Source organism: Strix aluco, chromosome 2 (assembly GCF_031877795.1).
Source record: "Strix aluco isolate bStrAlu1 chromosome 2, bStrAlu1.hap1, whole genome shotgun sequence".
NCBI lineage: Eukaryota > Metazoa > Chordata > Aves > Strigiformes > Strigidae > Strix > Strix aluco.
In genome coordinates, this window is record NC_133932.1 from 11,373,791 (window position 1) to 11,392,897 (window position 19,107).

The window sequence follows — 19,107 nt, forward strand, 5'->3', positions numbered from 1 at the left end:
GAGAGCTTGCAGAGCACTGGGGAAAGGCAGGCAGAGAATTCCCTGCTAGCACCTTCTCTGTGTCCGGGAAGGAAAACTGTTCGCATTGTTTCACAGAATCGCATTTGCGTCGCTGCAGGGAACATTAACGCTTGTCCAGAACGAAAGAAAGCACAGAGCCCCAGATTTGCTGTTGCCCTGGAGAGCTTGCAGAGCACTGGGGAAAGGCAGGCAGAGAATTCCCTGCTAGCACCTTCTCTGTGTCCGGGAAGGAAAACTGTTCGCATTTGCTTCACAGAACCGCTTTTCTGCAGGGAACATTAACGCTTGTTCAGGACGAAAGAAAGCACAGAGCCCCAGATTTGCTGTTGCCCTGGAGAGCTTGCAGAGCACTGGGGAAAGGCAGGCAGAGAATTCCCTGCTAGCACCTTCTCTGTGTCCGGGAAGGAAAACTGTTCGCATTTGCTTCACAGAACCGCTTTTCTGCAGGGAACACTAACGCTTGTTCAGGACGAAAGAAAGCACAGAGCCCCAGATTGGCTGTTGCCCTGGAGAGCTTGCAGAGCACTGGGGAAAGGCAGGCAGAGAATTCCCTGCTAGCACCTTCTCTGTGCCTGCTCACATTGCTTCGCAGAATCGCTTTTGTGCAGAAAACATTAACACTTGTCCAGAACGAAAAAAAGCACAGAGCCCCAGATTTGCTGTTGCCCTGGAGAGCTTGCAGAGCACTGGGGAAAGGCAGGCAGAGAATTCCCTGCTAGCACCTTCTCTGTGTCCGGGAAGGAAAACTGTTCGCATTTGCTTCACAGAACCGCTTTTCTGCAGGGAACATTAACGCTTGTTCAGGACGAAAGAAAGCACAGAGCCCCAGATTTGCTGTTGCCCTGGAGAGCTTGCAGAGCACTGGGGAAAGGCAGGCAGAGAATTCCCTGCTAGCACCTTCTCTGTGTCTGGGAAGGAAAACTGTTCGCATTTGCTTCACAGAACCGCTTTTCTGCAGGGAACATTAACGCTTGTTCAGGATGAAAGAAAGCACAGAGCCCCAGATTTGCTGTTGCCCTGGAGAGCTTGCAGAGCACTGGGGAAAGGCAGGCAGAGAATTCCCTGCTAGCACCTTCTCTGTGTCCGGGAAGGAAAACTGTTCGCATTTGCTTCACAGAACAGCTTTTCTGCAGGGAACATTAACGCTTGTTCAGGACGAAAGAAAGCACAGAGCCCCAGATTTGCTGTTGCCCTGGAGATCTTGCAGAGCACTGGGGAAAGGCAGGCAGAGAATTCCCTGCTAGCACCTTCTCTGTGTCCGGGAAGGAAAACTGTTCGCATTGTTTCACAGAATCGCATTCGCTTCGCTGCAGGGAACATTAACGCTTGTTCAGGACGAAAGAAAGCACAGAGCCCCAGATTTGCTGTTGCCCTGGAGAGCTTGCAGAGCACTGGGGAAAGGCAGGCAGAGAATTCCCTGCTAGCACCTTCTCTGTGTCCGGGAAGGAAAACTGTTCACATTTGCTTCACAGAACCGCTTTTCTGCAGGGAACATTAACGCTTGTTCAGGACGAAAGAAAGCACAGAGCCCCAGATTGGCTGTTGCCCTGGAGAGCTTGCAGAGCACTGGGGAAAGGCAGGCAGAGAATTCCCTGCTAGCACCTTCTCTGTGTCCAGGAAGGAAAACTGTTCGCATTTGCTTCACAGAACCGCTTTTCTGCAGGGAACATTAACGCTTGTTCAGGACGAAAGAAAGCACAGAGCCCCAGATTGGCTGTTGCCCTGGAGAGCTTGCAGAGCACTGGGGAAAGGCAGGCAGAGAATTCCCTGCTAGCACCTTCTCTGTGTCTGGGAAGGAAAACTGTTTGCATTTGCTTCACAGAACCGCTTTTCTGCAGGGAACATTAACGCTTGTTCAGGATGAAAGAAAGCACAGAGCCCCAGATTGGCTGTTGCTCTGGAGAGCTTGCAGAGCACTGGGGAAAGGCAGGCAGAGAATTCCCTGCTAGCACCTTCTCTGTGTCCGGGAAGGAAAACTGTTCGCATTGTTTCACAGAATCGCATTTGCGTCGCTGCAGGGAACATTAACGCTTGTTCAGGACGAAAGAAAGCACAGAGCCCCAGATTTGCTGTTGCCCTGGAGAGCTTGCAGAGCACTGGGGAAAGGCAGGCACAGAATTCCCTGCTAGCACCTTCTCTGTGTCCGGGAAGGAAAACTGTTCGCATTTGCTTCACAGAACCGCTTTTCTGCAGGGAACATTAACGCTTGTTCAGGACGAAAGAAAGCACAGAGCCCCAGATTTGCTGTTGCCCTGGAGAGCTTGCAGAGCACTGGGGAAAGGCAGGCAGAGAATTCCCTGCTAGCACCTTCTCTGTGCCTGTTCACATTGCTTCGCAGAATCGCTTTTGTGCAGAAAACATTAACACTTGTCCAGAACGAAAGAAAGCACAGAGCCCCAGATTTGCTGTTGTCCTGGAGAGCTTGCAGAGCACTGGGGAAAGGCAGGCAGAGAATTCCCTGCTAGCACCTTCTCTGTGTCCGGGAAGGAAAACTGTTCGCATTTGCTTCACAGAACTGCTTTTCTGCAGGGAACACTAACGCTTGTTCAGAACGAAAGAAAGCACAGAGCCCCAGATTTGCTGTTGCCCTGGAGAGCTTGCAGAGCACTGGGGAAAGGCAGGCAGAGAATTCCCTGCTAGCACCTTCTCTGTGTCCGGGAAGGAAAACTGTTCGCATTTGCTTCACAGAACCGCTTTTCTGCAGGGAACATTAACGCTTGTTCAGGACGAAAGAAAGCACAGAGCCCCAGATTTGCTGTTGCCCTGGAGAGCTTGCAGAGCACTGGGGAAAGGCAGGCAGAGAATTCCCTGCTAGCACCTTCTCTGTGTCCGGGAAGGAAAACTGTTCGCATTTGCTTCACAGAACCGCTTTTCTGCAGGGAACACTAACGCTTGTTCAGGACGAAAGAAAGCACAGAGCCCCAGATTGGCTGTTGCCCTGGAGAGCTTGCAGAGCACTGGGGAAAGGCAGGCAGAGAATTCCCTGCTAGCACCTTCTCTGTGCCTGCTCACATTGCTTCGCAGAATCGCTTTTGTGCAGAAAACATTAACACTTGTCCAGAACGAAAAAAAGCACAGAGCCCCAGATTTGCTGTTGCCCTGGAGAGCTTGCAGAGCACTGGGGAAAGGCAGGCAGAGAATTCCCTGCTAGCACCTTCTCTGTGTCCGGGAAGGAAAACTGTTCGCATTTGCTTCACAGAACCGCTTTTCTGCAGGGAACATTAACGCTTGTTCAGGACGAAAGAAAGCACAGAGCCCCAGATTTGCTGTTGCCCTGGAGAGCTTGCAGAGCACTGGGGAAAGGCAGGCAGAGAATTCCCTGCTAGCACCTTCTCTGTGTCTGGGAAGGAAAACTGTTCGCATTTGCTTCACAGAACCGCTTTTCTGCAGGGAACATTAACGCTTGTTCAGGATGAAAGAAAGCACAGAGCCCCAGATTTGCTGTTGCCCTGGAGAGCTTGCAGAGCACTGGGGAAAGGCAGGCAGAGAATTCCCTGCTAGCACCTTCTCTGTGTCCGGGAAGGAAAACTGTTCGCATTTGCTTCACAGAACAGCTTTTCTGCAGGGAACATTAACGCTTGTTCAGGACGAAAGAAAGCACAGAGCCCCAGATTTGCTGTTGCCCTGGAGAGCTTGCAGAGCACTGGGGAAAGGCAGGCAGAGAATTCCCTGCTAGCACCTTCTCTGTGTCCGGGAAGGAAAACTGTTCGCATTTGCTTCACAGAACCGCTTTTCTGCAGGGAACACTAACGCTTGTTCAGGACGAAAGAAAGCACAGAGCCCCAGATTGGCTGTTGCCCTGGAGAGCTTGCAGAGCACTGGGGAAAGGCAGGCAGAGAATTCCCTGCTAGCACCTTCTCTGTGCCTGCTCACATTGCTTCGCAGAATCGCTTTTGTGCAGAAAACATTAACACTTGTCCAGAACGAAAAAAAGCACAGAGCCCCAGATTTGCTGTTGCCCTGGAGAGCTTGCAGAGCACTGGGGAAAGGCAGGCAGAGAATTCCCTGCTAGCACCTTCTCTGTGTCCGGGAAGGAAAACTGTTCGCATTTGCTTCACAGAACCGCTTTTCTGCAGGGAACATTAACGCTTGTTCAGGACGAAAGAAAGCACAGAGCCCCAGATTTGCTGTTGCCCTGGAGAGCTTGCAGAGCACTGGGGAAAGGCAGGCAGAGAATTCCCTGCTAGCACCTTCTCTGTGTCTGGGAAGGAAAACTGTTCGCATTTGCTTCACAGAACCGCTTTTCTGCAGGGAACATTAACGCTTGTTCAGGATGAAAGAAAGCACAGAGCCCCAGATTTGCTGTTGCCCTGGAGAGCTTGCAGAGCACTGGGGAAAGGCAGGCAGAGAATTCCCTGCTAGCACCTTCTCTGTGTCCGGGAAGGAAAACTGTTCGCATTTGCTTCACAGAACAGCTTTTCTGCAGGGAACATTAACGCTTGTTCAGGACGAAAGAAAGCACAGAGCCCCAGATTTGCTGTTGCCCTGGAGATCTTGCAGAGCACTGGGGAAAGGCAGGCAGAGAATTCCCTGCTAGCACCTTCTCTGTGTCCGGGAAGGAAAACTGTTCGCATTGTTTCACAGAATCGCATTCGCTTCGCTGCAGGGAACATTAACGCTTGTTCAGGACGAAAGAAAGCACAGAGCCCCAGATTTGCTGTTGCCCTGGAGAGCTTGCAGAGCACTGGGGAAAGGCAGGCAGAGAATTCCCTGCTAGCACCTTCTCTGTGTCCGGGAAGGAAAACTGTTCACATTTGCTTCACAGAACCGCTTTTCTGCAGGGAACATTAACGCTTGTTCAGGACGAAAGAAAGCACAGAGCCCCAGATTGGCTGTTGCCCTGGAGAGCTTGCAGAGCACTGGGGAAAGGCAGGCAGAGAATTCCCTGCTAGCACCTTCTCTGTGTCCAGGAAGGAAAACTGTTCGCATTTGCTTCACAGAACCGCTTTTCTGCAGGGAACATTAACGCTTGTTCAGGACGAAAGAAAGCACAGAGCCCCAGATTGGCTGTTGCCCTGGAGAGCTTGCAGAGCACTGGGGAAAGGCAGGCAGAGAATTCCCTGCTAGCACCTTCTCTGTGTCTGGGAAGGAAAACTGTTTGCATTTGCTTCACAGAACCGCTTTTCTGCAGGGAACATTAACGCTTGTTCAGGATGAAAGAAAGCACAGAGCCCCAGATTGGCTGTTGCTCTGGAGAGCTTGCAGAGCACTGGGGAAAGGCAGGCAGAGAATTCCCTGCTAGCACCTTCTCTGTGTCCGGGAAGGAAAACTGTTCGCATTGTTTCACAGAATCGCATTTGCGTCGCTGCAGGGAACATTAACGCTTGTCCAGAACGAAAGAAAGCACAGAGCCCCAGATTTGCTGTTGCCCTGGAGAGCTTGCAGAGCACTGGGGAAAGGCAGGCAGAGAATTCCCTGCTAGCACCTTCTCTGTGTCCGGGAAGGAAAACTGTTCGCATTTGCTTCACAGAACCGCTTTTCTGCAGGGAACATTAACGCTTGTTCAGGACGAAAGAAAGCACAGAGCCCCAGATTTGCTGTTGCCCTGGAGAGCTTGCAGAGCACTGGGGAAAGGCAGGCAGAGAATTCCCTGCTAGCACCTTCTCTGTGTCCGGGAAGGAAAACTGTTCGCATTTGCTTCACAGAACCGCTTTTCTGCAGGGAACACTAACGCTTGTTCAGGACGAAAGAAAGCACAGAGCCCCAGATTGGCTGTTGCCCTGGAGAGCTTGCAGAGCACTGGGGAAAGGCAGGCAGAGAATTCCCTGCTAGCACCTTCTCTGTGCCTGCTCACATTGCTTCGCAGAATCGCTTTTGTGCAGAAAACATTAACACTTGTCCAGAACGAAAAAAAGCACAGAGCCCCAGATTTGCTGTTGCCCTGGAGAGCTTGCAGAGCACTGGGGAAAGGCAGGCAGAGAATTCCCTGCTAGCACCTTCTCTGTGTCCGGGAAGGAAAACTGTTCGCATTTGCTTCACAGAACCGCTTTTCTGCAGGGAACATTAACGCTTGTTCAGGACGAAAGAAAGCACAGAGCCCCAGATTTGCTGTTGCCCTGGAGAGCTTGCAGAGCACTGGGGAAAGGCAGGCAGAGAATTCCCTGCTAGCACCTTCTCTGTGTCCGGGAAGGAAAACTGTTCGCATTTGCTTCACAGAACAGCTTTTCTGCAGGGAACATTAACGCTTGTTCAGGACGAAAGAAAGCACAGAGCCCCAGATTTGCTGTTGCCCTGGAGATCTTGCAGAGCACTGGGGAAAGGCAGGCAGAGAATTCCCTGCTAGCACCTTCTCTGTGTCCGGGAAGGAAAACTGTTCGCATTGTTTCACAGAATCGCATTCGCTTCGCTGCAGGGAACATTAACGCTTGTTCAGGACGAAAGAAAGCACAGAGCCCCAGATTTGCTGTTGCCCTGGAGAGCTTGCAGAGCACTGGGGAAAGGCAGGCAGAGAATTCCCTGCTAGCACCTTCTCTGTGTCCGGGAAGGAAAACTGTTCACATTTGCTTCACAGAACCGCTTTTCTGCAGGGAACATTAACGCTTGTTCAGGACGAAAGAAAGCACAGAGCCCCAGATTGGCTGTTGCCCTGGAGAGCTTGCAGAGCACTGGGGAAAGGCAGGCAGAGAATTCCCTGCTAGCACCTTCTCTGTGTCCAGGAAGGAAAACTGTTCGCATTTGCTTCACAGAACCGCTTTTCTGCAGGGAACATTAACGCTTGTTCAGGACGAAAGAAAGCACAGAGCCCCAGATTGGCTGTTGCCCTGGAGAGCTTGCAGAGCACTGGGGAAAGGCAGGCAGAGAATTCCCTGCTAGCACCTTCTCTGTGTCTGGGAAGGAAAACTGTTTGCATTTGCTTCACAGAACCGCTTTTCTGCAGGGAACATTAACGCTTGTTCAGGATGAAAGAAAGCACAGAGCCCCAGATTGGCTGTTGCTCTGGAGAGCTTGCAGAGCACTGGGGAAAGGCAGGCAGAGAATTCCCTGCTAGCACCTTCTCTGTGTCCGGGAAGGAAAACTGTTCGCATTGTTTCACAGAATCGCATTTGCGTCGCTGCAGGGAACATTAACGCTTGTTCAGGACGAAAGAAAGCACAGAGCCCCAGATTTGCTGTTGCCCTGGAGAGCTTGCAGAGCACTGGGGAAAGGCAGGCACAGAATTCCCTGCTAGCACCTTCTCTGTGTCCGGGAAGGAAAACTGTTCGCATTTGCTTCACAGAACCGCTTTTCTGCAGGGAACATTAACGCTTGTTCAGGACGAAAGAAAGCACAGAGCCCCAGATTTGCTGTTGCCCTGGAGAGCTTGCAGAGCACTGGGGAAAGGCAGGCAGAGAATTCCCTGCTAGCACCTTCTCTGTGTCCGGGAAGGAAAACTGTTCGCATTTGCTTCACAGAACCGCTTTTCTGCAGGGAACACTAACGCTTGTTCAGGACGAAAGAAAGCACAGAGCCCCAGATTGGCTGTTGCCCTGGAGAGCTTGCAGAGCACTGGGGAAAGGCAGGCAGAGAATTCCCTGCTAGCACCTTCTGTGTGTCCGGGAAGGAAAACTGTTCGCATTTGCTTCACAGAACCGCTTTTCTGCAGGGAACATTAACGCTTGTTCAGGACGAAAGAAAGCACAGAGCCCCAGATTTGCTGTTGCCCTGGAGAGCTTGCAGAGCACTGGGGAAAGGAAGGCAGAGAATTCCCTGCTAGCACCTTCTCTGTGTCCGGGAAGGAAAACTGTTCGCATTTGCTTCACAGAACCGCTTTTCTGCAGGGAACATTAACGCTTGTTCAGGACGAAAGAAAGCACAGAGCCCCAGATTGGCTGTTGCCCTGGAGAGCTTGCAGAGCACTGGGGAAAGGCAGGCAGAGAATTCCCTGCTAGCACCTTCTCTGTGTCCGGGAAGGAAAACTGTTCGCATTTGCTTCACAGAACCGCTTTTCTGCAGGGAACATTAACGCTTGTTCAGGACGAAAGAAAGCACAGAGCCCCAGATTTGCTGTTGCCCTGGAGAGCTTGCAGAGCACTGGGGAAAGGCAGGCAGAGAATTCCCTGCTAGCACCTTCTCTGTGTCCGGGAAGGAAAACTGTTCGCATTTGCTTCACAGAACCGCTTTTCTGCAGGGAACACTAACGCTTGTTCAGGACGAAAGAAAGCACAGAGCCCCAGATTTGCTGTTGCCCTGGAGAGCTTGCAGAGCACTGGGGAAAGGCAGGCAGAGAATTCCCTGCTAGCACCTTCTCTGTGTCTGGGAAGGAAAACTGTTCGCATTTGCTTCACAGAACCGCTTTTCTGCAGGGAACATTAACGCTTGTTCAGGATGAAAGAAAGCACCGAGCCCCAGATTGGCTGTTGCTCTGGAGAGCTTGCAGAGCACTGGGGAAAGGCAGGCAGAGAATTCCCTGCTAGCACCTTCTCTGTGTCCGGGAAGGAAAACTGTTCGCATTGTTTCACAGAATCGCATTTGCGTCGCTGCAGGGAACATTAACGCTTGTTCAGGACGAAAGAAAGCACAGAGCCCCAGATTTGCTGTTGCCCTGGAGAGCTTGCAGAGCACTGGGGAAAGGCAGGCAGAGAATTCCCTGCTAGCACCTTCTCTGTGTCCGGGAAGGAAAACTGTTCGCATTTGCTTCACAGAACCGCTTTTCTGCAGGGAACATTAACGCTTGTTCAGGACGAAAGAAAGCACAGAGCCCCAGATTTGCTGTTGCCCTGGAGAGCTTGCAGAGCACTGGGGAAAGGCAGGCAGAGAATTCCCTGCTAGCACCTTCTCTGTGCCTGTTCACATTGCTTCGCAGAATCGCTTTTGTGCAGAAAACATTAACACTTGTCCAGAACGAAAGAAAGCACAGAGCCCCAGATTTGCTGTTGCCCTGGAGAGCTTGCAGAGCACTGGGGAAAGGCAGGCAGAGAATTCCCTGCTAGCACCTTCTCTGTGTCCGGGAAGGAAAACTGTTCGCATTTGCTTCACAGAACCGCTTTTCTGCAGGGAACATTAACGCTTGTTCAGAACGAAAGAAAGCACAGAGCCCCAGATTTGCTGTTGCCCTGGAGAGCTTGCAGAGCACTGGGGAAAGGCAGGCAGAGAATTCCCTGCTAGCACCTTCTCTGTGTCCGGGAAGGAAAACTGTTCGCATTTGCTTCACAGAACCGCTTTTCTGCAGGGAACATTAACGCTTGTTCAGGACGAAAGAAAGCACAGAGCCCCAGATTTGCTGTTGCCCTGGAGAGCTTGCAGAGCACTGGGGAAAGGCAGGCAGAGAATTCCCTGCTAGCACCTTCTCTGTGTCCGGGAAGGAAAACTGTTCGCATTTGCTTCACAGAACCGCTTTTCTGCAGGGAACATTAACGCTTGTTCAGGACGAAAGAAAGCACAGAGCCCCAGATTTGCTGTTGCCCTGGAGAGCTTGCAGAGCACTGGGGAAAGGCAGGCAGAGAATTCCCTGCTAGCACCTTCTCTGTGTCCGGGAAGGAAAACTGTTCGCATTTGCTTCACAGAACCGCTTTTCTGCAGGGAACACTAACGCTTGTTCAGGACGAAAGAAAGCACAGAGCCCCAGATTGGCTGTTGCCCTGGAGAGCTTGCAGAGCACTGGGGAAAGGCAGGCAGAGAATTCCCTGCTAGCACCTTCTCTGTGTCCGGGAAGGAAAACTGTTCGCATTTGCTTCACAGAACCGCTTTTCTGCAGGGAACATTAACGCTTGTTCAGGACGAAAGAAAGCACAGAGCCCCAGATTGGCTGTTGCCCTGGAGAGCTTGCAGAGCACTGGGGAAAGGCAGGCAGAGAATTCCCTGCTAGCACCTTCTCTGTGTCCGGGAAGGAAAACTGTTCGCATTTGCTTCACAGAACCGCTTTTCTGCAGGGAACATTAACGCTTGTTCAGGACGAAAGAAAGCACAGAGCCCCAGATTGGCTGTTGCCCTGGAGAGCTTGCAGAGCACTGGGGAAAGGCAGGCAGAGAATTCCCTGCTAGCACCTTCTCTGTGCCTGCTCACATTGCTTCGCAGAATCGCTTTTGTGCAGAAAACATTAACACTTGTCCAGAATGAAAAAAAGCACAGAGCCCCAGATTGGCTGTTGCCCTGGAGAGCTTGCAGAGCACTGGGGAAAGGCAGGCAGAGAATTCCCTGCTAGCACCTTCTCTGTGTCTGGGAAGGAAAACTGTTCGCATTTGCTTCACAGAACCGCTTTTCTGCAGGGAACATTAACGCTTGTTCCGGATGAAAGAAAGCACAGAGCCCCAGATTGGCTGTTGCCCTGGAGAGCTTGCAGAGCACTGGGGAAAGGCAGGCAGAGAATTCCCTGCTAGCACCTTCTCTGTGTCCGGGAAGGAAAACTGTTCGCATTTGCTTCACAGAACCGCTTTTCTGCAGGGAACATTAACGCTTGTTCAGGACGAAAGAAAGCACAGAGCCCCAGATTTGCTGTTGCCCTGGAGAGCTTGCAGAGCACTGGGGAAAGGCAGGCAGAGAATTCCCTGCTAGCACCTTCTCTGTGTCCGGGAAGGAAAACTGTTCGCATTGTTTCACAGAATCGCATTCGCGTCGCTGCAGGGAACATTAACGCTTGTTCAGGACGAAAGAAAGCACAGAGCCCCAGATTTGCTGTTGCCCTGGAGAGCTTGCAGAGCACTGGGGAAAGGCAGGCAGAGAATTCCCTGCTAGCACCTTCTCTGTGTCCGGGAAGGAAAACTGTTCGCATTTGCTTCACAGAACCGCTTTTCTGCAGGGAACATTAACGCTTGTTCAGGACGAAAGAAAGCACAGAGCCCCAGATTGGCTGTTGCCCTGGAGAGCTTGCAGAGCACTGGGGAAAGGCAGGCAGAGAATTCCCTGCTAGCACCTTCTCTGTGTCTGGGAAGGAAAACTGTTCGCATTTGCTTCACAGAACCGCTTTTCTGCAGGGAACATTAACGCTTGTTCAGGATGAAAGAAAGCACAGAGCCCCAGATTGGCTGTTGCTCTGGAGAGCTTGCAGAGCACTGGGGAAAGGCAGGCAGAGAATTCCCTGCTAGCACCACTCTGTGTCCGGGAAGGAAAACTGTTCGCATTGATTCACAGAATCGCATTTGCGTCGCTGCAGGGAACATTAACGCTTGTTCAGGACGAAAGAAAGCACAGAGCCCCAGATTTGCTGTTGCCCTGGAGAGCTTGCAGAGCACTGGGGAAAGGCAGGCAGAGAATTCCCTGCTAGCACCTTCTCTGTGTCCGGGAAGGAAAACTGTTCGCATTTGCTTCACAGAACCGCTTTTCTGCAGGGAACATTAACGCTTGTTCAGGACGAAAGAAAGCACAGAGCCCCAGATTTGCTGTTGCCCTGGAGAGCTTGCAGAGCACTGGGGAAAGGCAGGCAGAGAATTCCCTGCTAGCACCTTCTCTGTGCCTGTTCACATTGCTTCGCAGAATCGCTTTTGTGCAGAAAACATTAACACTTGTCCAGAACGAAAGAAAGCACAGAGCCCCAGATTGGCTGTTGCCCTGGAGAGCTTGCAGAGCACTGGGGAAAGGCAGGCAGAGAATTCCCTGCTAGCACCTTCTCTGTGTCCGGGAAGGAAAACTGTTCGCATTTGCTTCACAGAACCGCTTTTCTGCAGGGAACACTAACGCTTGTTCAGAACGAAAGAAAGCACAGAGCCCCAGATTTGCTGTTGCCCTGGAGAGCTTGCAGAGCACTGGGGAAAGGCAGGCAGAGAATTCCCTGCTAGCACCTTCTCTGTGTCCGGGAAGGAAAACTGTTCGCATTTGCTTCACAGAACCGCTTTTCTGCAGGGAACATTAACGCTTGTTCAGGACGAAAGAAAGCACAGAGCCCCAGATTTGCTGTTGCCCTGGAGAGCTTGCAGAGCACTGGGGAAAGGCAGGCAGAGAATTCCCTGCTAGCACCTTCTCTGTGTCCGGGAAGGAAAACTGTTCGCATTTGCTTCACAGAACCGCTTTTCTGCAGGGAACACTAACGCTTGTTCAGGACGAAAGAAAGCACAGAGCCCCAGATTTGCTGTTGCCCTGGAGAGCTTGCAGAGCACTGGGGAAAGGCAGGCAGAGAATTCCCTGCTAGCACCTTCTCTGTGTCCGGGAAGGAAAACTGTTCGCATTTGCTTCACAGAACCGCTTTTCTGCAGGGAACACTAACGCTTGTTCAGGACGAAAGAAAGCACAGAGCCCCAGATTGGCTGTTGCCCTGGAGAGCTTGCAGAGCACTGGGGAAAGGCAGGCAGAGAATTCCCTGCTAGCACCTTCTCTGTGTCCGGGAAGGAAAACTGTTCGCATTTGCTTCACAGAACCGCTTTTCTGCAGGGAACATTAACGCTTGTTCAGGACGAAAGAAAGCACAGAGCCCCAGATTTGCTGTTGCCCTGGAGAGCTTGCAGAGCACTGGGGAAAGGCAGGCAGAGAATTCCCTGCTAGCACCTTCTCTGTGCCTGCTCACATTGCTTCGCAGAATCGCTTTTGTGCAGAAAACATTAACACTTGTCCAGAACGAAAGAAAGCACAGAGCCCCAGATTTGCTGTTGTCCTGGAGAGCTTGCAGAGCACTGGGGAAAGGCAGGCAGAGAATTCCCTGCTAGCACCTTCTCTGTGTCCGGGAAGGAAAACTGTTCGCATTTGCTTCACAGAACCGCTTTTCTGCAGGGAACACTAACGCTTGTTCAGAACGAAAGAAAGCACAGAGCCCCAGATTTGCTGTTGCCCTGGAGAGCTTGCAGAGCACTGGGGAAAGGCAGGCAGAGAATTCCCTGCTAGCACCTTCTCTGTGTCCGGGAAGGAAAACTGTTCGCATTTGCTTCACAGAACCGCTTTTCTGCAGGGAACATTAACGCTTGTTCAGGACGAAAGAAAGCACAGAGCCCCAGATTTGCTGTTGCCCTGGAGAGCTTGCAGAGCACTGGGGAAAGGCAGGCAGAGAATTCCCTGCTAGCACCTTCTCTGTGCCTGCTCACATTGCTTCGCAGAATCGCTTTTGTGCAGAAAACATTAACACTTGTCCAGAACGAAAAAAAGCACAGAGCCCCAGATTTGCTGTTGCCCTGGAGAGCTTGCAGAGCACTGGGGAAAGGCAGGCAGAGAATTCCCTGCTAGCACCTTCTCTGTGTCCGGGAAGGAAAACTGTTCGCATTTGCTTCACAGAACCGCTTTTCTGCAGGGAACATTAACGCTTGTTCAGGACGAAAGAAAGCACAGAGCCCCAGATTTGCTGTTGCCCTGGAGAGCTTGCAGAGCACTGGGGAAAGGCAGGCAGAGAATTCCCTGCTAGCACCTTCTCTGTGTCCGGGAAGGAAAACTGTTCGCATTTGCTTCACAGAACCGCTTTTCTGCAGGGAACACTAACGCTTGTTCAGGACGAAAGAAAGCACAGAGCCCCAGATTTGCTGTTGCCCTGGAGATCTTGCAGAGCACTGGGGAAAGGCAGGCAGAGAATTCCCTGCTAGCACCTTCTCTGTGTCCGGGAAGGAAAACTGTTCGCATTTGCTTCACAGAACCGCTTTTCTGCAGGGAACATTAACGCTTGTTCAGGACGAAAGAAAGCACAGAGCCCCAGATTTGCTGTTGCCCTGGAGAGCTTGCAGAGCACTGGGGAAAGGCAGGCAGAGAATTCCCTGCTAGCACCTTCTCTGTGCCTGTTCACATTGCTTCGCAGAATCGCTTTTGTGCAGAAAACATTAACACTTGTCCAGAACGAAAGAAAGCACAGAGCCCCAGATTGGCTGTTGCCCTGGAGAGCTTGCAGAGCACTGGGGAAAGGCAGGCAGAGAATTCCCTGCTAGCACCTTCTCTGTGTCCGGGAAGGAAAACTGTTCGCATTTGCTTCACAGAACCGCTTTTCTGCAGGGAACACTAACGCTTGTTCAGAACGAAAGAAAGCACAGAGCCCCAGATTTGCTGTTGCCCTGGAGAGCTTGCAGAGCACTGGGGAAAGGCAGGCAGAGAATTCCCTGCTAGCACCTTCTCTGTGTCCGGGAAGGAAAACTGTTCGCATTTGCTTCACAGAACCGCTTTTCTGCAGGGAACATTAACGCTTGTTCAGGACGAAAGAAAGCACAGAGCCCCAGATTTGCTGTTGCCCTGGAGAGCTTGCAGAGCACTGGGGAAAGGCAGGCAGAGAATTCCCTGCTAGCACCTTCTCTGTGTCCGGGAAGGAAAACTGTTCGCATTTGCTTCACAGAACCGCTTTTCTGCAGGGAACATTAACGCTTGTTCAGGACGAAAGAAAGCACAGAGCCCCAGATTTGCTGTTGCCCTGGAGAGCTTGCAGAGCACTGGGGAAAGGCAGGCAGAGAATTCCCTGCTAGCACCTTCTCTGTGTCCGGGAAGGAAAACTGTTCGCATTTGCTTCACAGAACCGCTTTTCTGCAGGGAACACTAACGCTTGTTCAGGACGAAAGAAAGCACAGAGCCCCAGATTTGCTGTTGCCCTGGAGAGCTTGCAGAGCACTGGGGAAAGGCAGGCAGAGAATTCCCTGCTAGCACCTTCTCTGTGTCTGGGAAGGAAAACTGTTCGCATTTGCTTCACAGAACCGCTTTTCTGCAGGGAACATTAACGCTTGTTCAGGATGAAAGAAAGCACAGAGCCCCAGATTGGCTGTTGCTCTGGAGAGCTTGCAGAGCACTGGGGAAAGGCAGGCAGAGAATTCCCTGCTAGCACCTTCTCTGTGTCCGGGAAGGAAAACTGTTCGCATTGTTTCACAGAATCGCATTTGCGTCGCTGCAGGGAACATTAACGCTTGTTCAGGACGAAAGAAAGCACAGAGCCCCAGATTTGCTGTTGCCCTGGAGAGCTTGCAGAGCACTGGGGAAAGGCAGGCAGAGAATTCCCTGCTAGCACCTTCTCTGTGTCCGGGAAGGAAAACTGTTCGCATTTGCTTCACAGAACCGCTTTTCTGCAGGGAACACTAACGCTTGTTCAGGACGAAAGAAAGCACAGAGCCCCAGATTTGCTGTTGCCCTGGAGAGCTTGCAGAGCACTGGGGAAAGGCAGGCAGAGAATTCCCTGCTAGCACCTTCTCTGTGCCTGTTCACATTGCTTCGCAGAATCGCTTTTGTGCAGAAAACATTAACACTTGTCCAGAACGAAAGAAAGCACAGAGCCCCAGATTTGCTGTTGTCCTGGAGAGCTTGCAGAGCACTGGGGAAAGGCAGGCAGAGAATTCCCTGCTAGCACCTTCTCTGTGTCCGGGAAGGAAAACTGTTCGCATTTGCTTCACAGAACCGCTTTTCTGCAGGGAACATTAACGCTTGTTCAGGACGAAAGAAAGCACAGAGCCCCAGATTTGCTGTTGCCCTGGAGAGCTTGCAGAGCACTGGGGAAAGGCAGGCAGAGAATTCCCTGCTAGCACCTTCTCTGTGTCCGGGAAGGAAAACTGTTCGCATTTGCTTCACAGAACCGCTTTTCTGCAGGGAACATTAACGCTTGTTCAGGACGAAAGAAAGCACAGAGCCCCAGATTGGCTGTTGCCCTGGAGAGCTTGCAGAGCACTGGGGAAAGGCAGGCAGAGAATTCCCTGCTAGCACCTTCTCTGTGTCCGGGAAGGAAAACTGTTCGCATTTGCTTCACAGAACCGCTTTTCTGCAGGGAACATTAACGCTTGTTCAGGACGAAAGAAAGCACAGAGCCCCAGATTTGCTGTTGCCCTGGAGAGCTTGCAGAGCACTGGGGAAAGGCAGGCAGAGAATTCCCTGCTAGCACCTTCTCTGTGTCCGGGAAGGAAAACTGTTCGCATTTGCTTCACAGAACCGCTTTTCTGCAGGGAACATTAACGCTTGTTCAGGACGAAAGAAAGCACAGAGCCCCAGATTTGCTGTTGCCCTGGAGAGCTTGCAGAGCACTGGGGAAAGGCAGGCAGAGAATTCCCTGCTAGCACCTTCTCTGTGTCCGGGAAGGAAAACTGTTCGCATTTGCTTCACAGAACCGCTTTTCTGCAGGGAACACTAACGCTTGTTCAGGACGAAAGAAAGCACAGAGCCCCAGATTGGCTGTTGCCCTGGAGAGCTTGCAGAGCACTGGGGAAAGGCAGGCAGAGAATTCCCTGCTAGCACCTTCTCTGTGTCCGGGAAGGAAAACTGTTCGCATTTGCTTCACAGAACCGCTTTTCTGCAGGGAACATTAACGCTTGTTCAGGACGAAAGAAAGCACAGAGCCCCAGATTGGCTGTTGCCCTGGAGAGCTTGCAGAGCACTGGGGAAAGGCAGGCAGAGAATTCCCTGCTAGCACCTTCTCTGTGTCTGGGAAGGAAAACTGTTCGCATTTGCTTCACAGAACCGCTTTTCTGCAGGGAACATTAACGCTTGTTCAGGATGAAAGAAAGCACAGAGCCCCAGATTGGCTGTTGCTCTGGAGAGCTTGCAGAGCACTGGGGAAAGGCAGGCAGAGAATTCCCTGCTAGCACCTTCTCTGTGTCCGGGAAGGAAAACTGTTCGCATTGTTTCACAGAATCGCATTTGCGTTGCTGCAGGGAACATTAACGCTTGTTCAGGACGAAAGAAAGCACAGAGCCCCAGATTGGCTGTTGCCCTGGAGAGCTTGCAGAGCACTGGGGAAAGGCAGGCAGAGAATTCCCTGCTAGCACCTTCTCTGTGTCCGGGAAGGAAAACTGTTCGCATTTGCTTCACAGAACCGCTTTTCTGCAGGGAACATTAACGCTTGTTCAGGACGAAAGAAAGCACAGAGCCCCAGATTTGCTGTTGCCCTGGAGAGCTTGCAGAGCACTGGGGAAAGGCAGGCAGAGAATTCCCTGCTAGCACCTTCTCTGTGCCTGCTCACATTGCTTCGCAGAATCGCTTTTGTGCAGAAAACATTAACACTTGTCCAGAACGAAAGAAAGCACAGAGCCCCAGATTTGCTGTTGTCCTGGAGAGCTTGCAGAGCACTGGGGAAAGGCAGGCAGAGAATTCCCTGCTAGCACCTTCTCTGTGTCCGGGAAGGAAAACTGTTCGCATTTGCTTCACAGAACCGCTTTTCTGCAGGAAACACTAACGCTTGTTCAGGACGAAAGAAAGCACAGAGCCCCAGATTTGCTGTTGCCCTGGAGAGCTTGCAGAGCACTGGGGAAAGGCAGGCAGAGAATTCCCTGCTAGCACCTTCTCTGTGTCCGGGAAGGAAAACTGTTCGCATTTGCTTCACAGAACCGCTTTTCTGCAGGGAACATTAACGCTTGTTCAGGACGAAAGAAAGCACAGAGCCCCAGATTTGCTGTTGCCCTGGAGAGCTTGCAGAGCACTGGGGAAAGGCAGGCAGAGAATTCCCTGCTAGCACCTTCTCTGTGCCTGCTCACATTGCTTCGCAGAATCGCTTTTGTGCAGAAAACATTAACACTTGTCCAGAACGAAAAAAAGCACAGAGCCCCAGATTTGCTGTTGCCCTGGAGAGCTTGCAGAGCACTGGGGAAAGGCAGGCAGAGAATTCCCTGCTAGCACCTTCTCTGTGTCCGGGAAGGAAAACTGTTCGCATTTGCTTCACAGAACCGCTTTTCTGCAGGGAACATTAACGCTTGTTCAGGACGAAAGAAAGCACAGAGCCCCAGATTTGCTGTTGCCCTGGAGAGCTTGCAGAGCACTGGGGAAAGGCAGGCAGAGAATTCCCTGCTAGCACCTTCTCTGTGTCCGGGAAGGAAAACTGTTCGCATTTGCTTCACAGAACCGCTTTTCTGCAGGGAACACTAACGCTTGTTCAGGACGAAAGAAAGCACAGAGCCCCAGATTTGCTGTTGCCCTGGAGAGCTTGCAGAGCACTGGGGAAAGGCAGGCAGAGAATTCCCTGCTAGCACCTTCTCTGTGTCCGGGAAGGAAAACTGTTCGCATTTGCTTCACAGAACCGCTGTTCTGCAGGGAACATTAACGCTTGTTCAGGACGAAAGAAAGCACAGAGCCCCAGATTGGCTGTTGCCCTGGAGAGCTTGCAGAGCACTGGGGAAAGGCAGGCAGAGAATTCCCTGCTAGCACCTTCTCTGTGCCTGCTCACATTGCTTCGCAGAATCGCTTTTGTGCAGAAAACATTAACACTTGTCCAGAATGAAAAAAAGCACAGAGCCCCAGATTGGCTGTTGCCCTGGAGAGCTTGCAGAGCACTGGGGAAAGGCAGGCAGAGAATTCCCTGCTAGCACCTTCTCTGTGTCTGGGAAGGAAAACTGTTCGCATTTGCTTCACAGAACCGCTTTTCTGCAGGGAACATTAACGCTTGTTCCGGATGAAAGAAAGCACAGAGCCCCAGATTGGCTGTTGCCCTGGAGAGCTTGCAGAGCACTGGGGAAAGGCAGGCAGAGAATTCCCTGCTAGCACCTTCTCTGTGTCCGGGAAGGAAAACTGTTCGCATTTGCTTCACAGAACCGCTTTTCTGCAGGGAACATTAACGCTTGTTCAGGACGAAAGAAAGCACAGAGCCCCAGATTTGCTGTTGCCCTGGAGAGCTTGCAGAGCACTGGGGAAAGGCAGGCAGAGAATTCCCTGCTAGCACCTTCTCTGTGTCCGGGAAGGAAAACTGTTCGCATTGTTTCACAGAATCGCATTCGCGTCGCTGCAGGGAACATTAACGCTTGTTCAGGACGAAAGAAAGCACAGAGCCCCAGATTTGCTGTTGCCCTGGAGAGCTTGCAGAGCACTGGGGAAAGGCAGGCAGAGAATTCCCTGCTAGCACCTTCTCTGTGTCCGGGAAGGAAAACTGTTCGCATTTGCTTCACAGAACCGCTTTTCTGCAGGGAACATTAACGCTTGTTCAGGACGAAAGAAAGCACAGAGCCCCAGATTGGCTGTTGCCCTGGAGAGCTTGCAGAGCACTGGGGAAAGGCAGGCAGAGAATTCCCTGCTAGCACCTTCTCTGTGTCTGGGAAGGAAAACTGTTCGCATTTGCTTCACAGAACCGCTTTTCTGCAGGGAACATTAACGCTTGTTCAGGATGAAAGAAAGCACAGAGCCCCAGATAGGCTGTTGCTCTGGAGAGCTTGCAGAGCACTGGGGAAAGGCAGGCAGAGAATTCCCTGCTAGCACCTTCTCTGTGTCCGGGAAGGAAAACTGTTCGCATTGTTTCACAGAATCGCATTTGCGTCGCTGTAGGGAACATTAACGCTTGTTCAGGACGAAAGAAAGCACAGAGCCCCAGATTGGCTGTTGCCC